Raw genomic sequence first — 6,000 nt, forward strand, 5'->3', positions numbered from 1 at the left:
TCCATCACACTTCTCAACTGAAGAATGGTTCACTTATTTTGGAAAGGCTGTGTATCAAAAACATTATCTCATTATTTGTGTAGCTACTGTCTTGAATTATGGTTTGGCAAATGTTCACGACCTCGAGCCAATTAACCATAACCACAAAAAATATTTGCCAAACCATACATAGAGAAGCCATGCTTTCCATTCCGTCATTGTAAAATACAGTGTAAATATTCTGCACGCCTCTCAGCTTTTACACTTTCGCGACGTCGTCTTTTAATTGCATTCGCTTGTCGTAAAAATTACACTTAAGATGGCCAACACTGTCTTATTACTTCACTTCACATTATTTCATAATATGCAATCCAAACTCACCAGACATTGTCTTGCAAACTATGTCTCGCCACATTGTCTCATAAGCTAGCGCATGCGCGCTGACTATGTGGGAGCACTCACAAAATTTTTAGTATGATAAAAACAAAATAAAATAAATATTTTTCACTTGCCTTTATCAAAAAGTAATGAACTATTAAAACACTGAGAAAGAAGTTAAAATTTCTGACCTCTAAAACATATCTGTTTGTTTCCGATGTCTTTGTGTAAAGGCAAACACGCAACGGAGTCCCCCATTTCTTGCGTTCCTCTGGACATGTCAAAGGCATCCCCCAGAATAACAGTCGCACTATATTGTGGATGGAGTCCCATCTTTTCGGCTTGCTTGCATGTTTCCTTACGGGCCAAACGGTACAATATGTCCACTCCATTCATCAACAATTTTTTTAAAACATCTGCTTGCCAATATTGAGCAATAATAAAGAATAATCTAAGGTGCAAGGGAGCCGATTGTTACAGACTACCACAAAGTTATACATTTAACATAACAGAAGTGCAGTTTAAGATATCAGTGAAATTATTTTCACGTAGGATTGCTATCATTCTTGAGTTTCTCCCGGCGTATTTGATAATCAAAATATCCACGGGTGTGCTGCCGGTCTATAGTGTCCAACGGGCACAATATTTCGGCGATCATACATGTCGCCATCATCAGGTGAACTGACGGACTGAGCTCCTGTGAACGTGCCGGCAAGCAGATCCGTACGCTATGGCTGCTCGGAGGGAACTGGGTTCGGTCGCGGCGGCGGCCGATTTAAATACCCTCCGCCCGCGTCGCGCTCCCTCCGCCGTCCGCGCCCCGCGCCACGGTCACGCGGTGGAACAGATTACGACGGCGTCTGAGATGACATCGGTGTGATGGCTCTGTCCGCCGTGGTCGTCACAACTATACGTTTGCTCGATTTACTCTTGATTAACCAAATCGCTGGTTCCCAAGCCTTGCTAAGATTATAGCCACAGTCACGGTTTATGAGGTCGTCATTGGTGCGAATTTCGATGGCCTCTCTTGGTCAAGAGATGGGCTGACGGCACCCTAGGTCATGGAGTGTATCGGAAGACAACGCACATTGATCTGTATTTGCACGCAGGCAGCTACCACCACCCTTCACAGAGGAATGGGGTACATAAAACTCTAGTACATAGGGCGTGCACTATCTCTGACGCAGAGAGTCTACCCCAGGAATTGGAACATCTGAGAACTGTATTTCGAAAAAATGGGTACTCAGAGTGGCAGATTCAACGTGCTCTCCGCCCAACCACTGCAGCACAAGCTGTTGAGATGGATGATGTGACAAGGGAGGAGGTAGCACTGCATTTATTCTATACACAGGCGCACTCTCGGGGAAAATCGCCCGCATTCTGAAGAAACACCGGGTCGGAACTGTGTTTTGTCCTCCGAATAAAACTCGTGCACTGGTGGGGAGCGCCAAAGATGACCTCGGTTTGAGGAAGGCCGGCGTGTACCAGAACCCGTGTCAATGTGGCAAGTCGTATATTGGTCAGACGATGCGAACCGTCGAGGATCGATGCCGTGAACACCAGAGGCACACTCGACTGATGTACCCGGGTAAGTCGGCGGTCGCTGAACATTACTTGTCGGAAAATCACGCTATGGAGTATGACCGCACGAGGATTCTGGTACAGACGTCGAGATACTGGGACAGCGTTGTTAGAGAGGCCATCGAAATTCGCGCCAATGACGACCTCATAAACCGTGACTGTGGCTATAATCTTAGCAAGGCTTGGGAACCAGCGATTGGGTTAATCAAGAGTAAATCGAGCAAACGTATAGTTGTGAAGTCCACGGCGGACAGAGCCATAACACTGACGTCATCTCAGACGCCGTCGCAATCTGTTCCACCGCGTGACCGTGGCGCGGGGCGCGGACGGCTGAGGGAGCGCGACGCGGGCGGAGGGTATTTAAATCGGCCGCCGCCGCGACCGAACCAACAACAAAGCATTGTTTACCCTGCTCCCACGCGAGCAAAGGAAAGCTCGTAAGGAAGAAGCGAAGCGACCGAACCCAGTTCCCTCTGAGCAGCCATAGCGTACGGATCTCCGTGCCGGCACGTTCACAGGAGCTCAGTCCGTCAGTTCACCTGATGATGGCGACATGTATGATCGCCAAAATATTGTGCCCGTTGGACACTATAGACCGGCAGCACACCCGTGGATATTTTGATTATCAAATACGCCGGGAGAAACTCAAGAATCACATCATACACCTCTACGGGGAGGAGATGTATCGCAGCATGAAGAAATTTGGAAAGTTGTGCCACCGTAGATGTCGTTTGCTAAGTACTCTTGCCTTTCTAAAGAGATGTCGTTCCGAGAATGTTGTTCCAAATTTTGCTAAGGTTATGCATCACATCGATTCTGCGGCAGCTAAGAGACTCAAGAAACGAGCCAGCCTCGCATTGGTACATGAGAGAGTGCAATTCACTCGCCGGAGCCTTGAGTTTATCTCACAGGAATTACTCAAACTACATTTGCAACTGGCTAGTAAGTTCACTTCTTTTTCCTGGGATTGGATTGATGGTGTCACCTGGGTGTCAGCTGATTCCGCCCATAAGAAGGCTACGGGATGTCAAACAGCTAAGTTCTCACGTCTCCTTGACAAACCATCTCTGCAGGTTCCGTGCAAGACTGTCATCAATTTGAGTGGCGTGGTGTTGAATGATGATGCGGTCTCGGTTTTGCAGAAAGGTCTCAACTTCGCTCCCACCCCCAAGTTCACTCTGGTCGCAGAATTTGTTAGTGCTATTGAACCAGTTGCGGCTCGACTTCCGCCAGAATCAGCCTAGGAAATACGTCGTGAAACTTGTCGTGCGTTGACGAAATCCAAGCCGATGAAGTCAAACATCAACAGTAAAGAGAGGGCGGCCATTCGTGATCTGAGGGAGCGCTCTGAAATTGTTGTCTTACCGGCTGACAAAGGCAATGCTACAGTTGTTGTCTCCCATAAGGACTACACTGATAAGATGCAGAGCCTGATAAATGACGATTCCTACCGGAAGATCAGCGTTGACCCTACAAAGAAGGTGGAGAACAAGACGAGGGCGCTTCTCAAGGACGCAGATTTACCTGAGGGTGATGCTAAGAAATTGTTACCCCTAGGTCCGGTACCGCCTAGACTATATGGACTCCCGAAGGTTCACAAAGAGGGGGTACCATTACGCCCCATTGTCAGCAACATCAGGGCACCTACATATTTGTTGGCCAAATACCTGACGGGAATATTAAGTCCTTATGTGGGTAAATGCCCTCATCACATCCGTAATTCCGTGGATTTTGTAAACGCCTTGATAGCTTCAGGTTGGATGAGTCAGATATCATGGTGAGTTTTGACGTCGTTTCCTTGTTTACGAGGGTACCCCTGCGAGAGTCACTAGAATTGATTAATCAGAAGTTTGACGAGAAGACCACTGAACTTTTTAGGCATGTCTTGACTTCCACGTATTTTCTTTTTAATGGAGAATACTACGAACAAACGGAGGGAGTCGCCATGGGTAGCCCACTCTCACCAGTGGTAGCGAATTTGTACATGGAGAACTTCGAGGAGGAAGCCCTGTCGTCATCCGTATGGAAACCTACTTGCTTTTTCCGTTACGTGGACGCCACGTTCATCATCTGGCCACATGGTATGGATAAACTCCTTGACTTCCTTACACATCTAAACTCCATACACCCCAACATCAAATTCACTATGGAGACTGAAACGGAGGGTAAATTACCTTTCCTTGGCGTCTTGGTCAAGAGAAAGGCTGACGGCACCCTAGGTCATGGGGTGTATCGGAAGACAATGCACACTGATCTGTATTTGCACGCAGACAGCTGCCACCACCCTTCACAGAGGAATGTGGTACTTAAAACTCTAGTACATAGGGCGCGCACTATCTCTGACGCAGAGAGTCTACCCCAGGAATTGGAACATCTGAGAACTGTATTTCGGAAAAAATGGGTACTCAGAGTGGCAGATTCAACGTGCTCTCCGCCCAACCACTGCAGCACAACCTGTTGAGATGGATGAAGTCACGAGGGAGGAGGTAGGCACTGCATTTATTCCATACACAGGCGCACTCTCGGGGAATATCGCCCGCATTCTGAAGAAACACCGGGTCGAAACTGTGTTTTGTCCTCCGAATAAAACTCGTGCACTGGTGGGGAGCGCCAAAGATGACCTCGGTTTGTGGAAAGCCGGCATGTATCAGATCCCGTGTCAGACGATGCGTACCGTCGAAGATCGATGCCGTGAACACCAGAGGCACACTCGACTGATGTACCCAGGCAAGTCGGCGGTCGCTGAACATTACTTGTCGGAAAATCACGCTATGGAGTATGACCGCACGAGGATTCTGGTACAGACGTCGAGATACTGGGACAGCGTTGTTAGAGAGGCCATCGAAATTCGCACCAATGACGACCTCATAAACCGTGACTGTGGCTATAATCTTAGCAAGGCTTGCGAACCAGCGATTGGGTGAATCAAGAGCAAAACGAGCAAACGCATAGTTGTGACGACCACGGTGGACAGAGCCATCACACCGACGTTATCTCAGACGCCGTCGCAATCTGTTCCACCGCGCGACTGTTGCGCGGGACGCGGACGGCGGAGGGGGATATTTTGAGGATTGTTATCGTTTGTTTGTTGGGACAATGGGTCTGAAGGGCTCAGGAGCTTATATTGTAGACTGAAAGGGCGTTAGCGCATTAATAGATAGTACATGAAGAGGGTCTACTGATGGGATGCATGGAGCAAAAGCTTTCTGCCGGGCAAAAATTTTGGTAGTTTTCAAATATTGCGCAATTGCTGGATGCATGTGGAAAGATGAGACTCGTGAGTATTACTTCTATACATACTTTCAAATTCGAACTATTGCACAGTCGCGGAGGATAAATTCGTCGGATGTTTGTCGTCATCATCACAGATAGATATTAGCAACACTGGTAATAGTGAAAAGCATGTTCAGCCAAATATAAGGAACCTGAGAATGTGTCTTCTGACAGTTGCAGTTGTGTATCAGCAAGAAGTGTCAAGAAACGTCAGGCATGTCATATCATGAAGGATGGAAAGACACATTTCCTTAGATTTCTTATGAAAAAAAATTGGACAAAGTGTTATATGGTTTATGTAAAAGTGCATTTGACTCCAGTGCAGTGCTTCCAATGGATTTTCCCAGTGGAGAAAGGCAACTGAACGTTTCAGAGTTCATGAAAAATGTGCATTTCATTGTTGGTCCATTGCTGCTCTGGCAGCTACAAAACAAGGTACCCTTATCTCAACCCATAAATTAGATGATACGAAAAATGTTCACAAGGCGATTTTAAAGATAATTGCTATTCCATGCTGACTTAAAAACTGGAGGGACGTTATTAGGTTATACTTTCACATTGTTGTTGTTGTTGTGGTCTTCAGTCCTGAGACTGGTTTGATGCAGCTCTCCATGCTACTCTATCCTGTGCAAGCTTCTTCATCTCCCAGTACCTACTGCAACCTACATCCTTCTGAATCTGCTTAGTGTATTCATCTCTTGGTCTCCCTCTACGATTTTTACCCTCCACGCTGCCCTCCAATGCTAAATTTGTGATCCCTTGATGCCTCAAAACATGTCCTACCAACCG

This window comes from Schistocerca nitens, chromosome 2 (genome assembly GCF_023898315.1).
Source record: "Schistocerca nitens isolate TAMUIC-IGC-003100 chromosome 2, iqSchNite1.1, whole genome shotgun sequence".
Lineage (NCBI taxonomy): Eukaryota > Metazoa > Arthropoda > Insecta > Orthoptera > Acrididae > Schistocerca > Schistocerca nitens.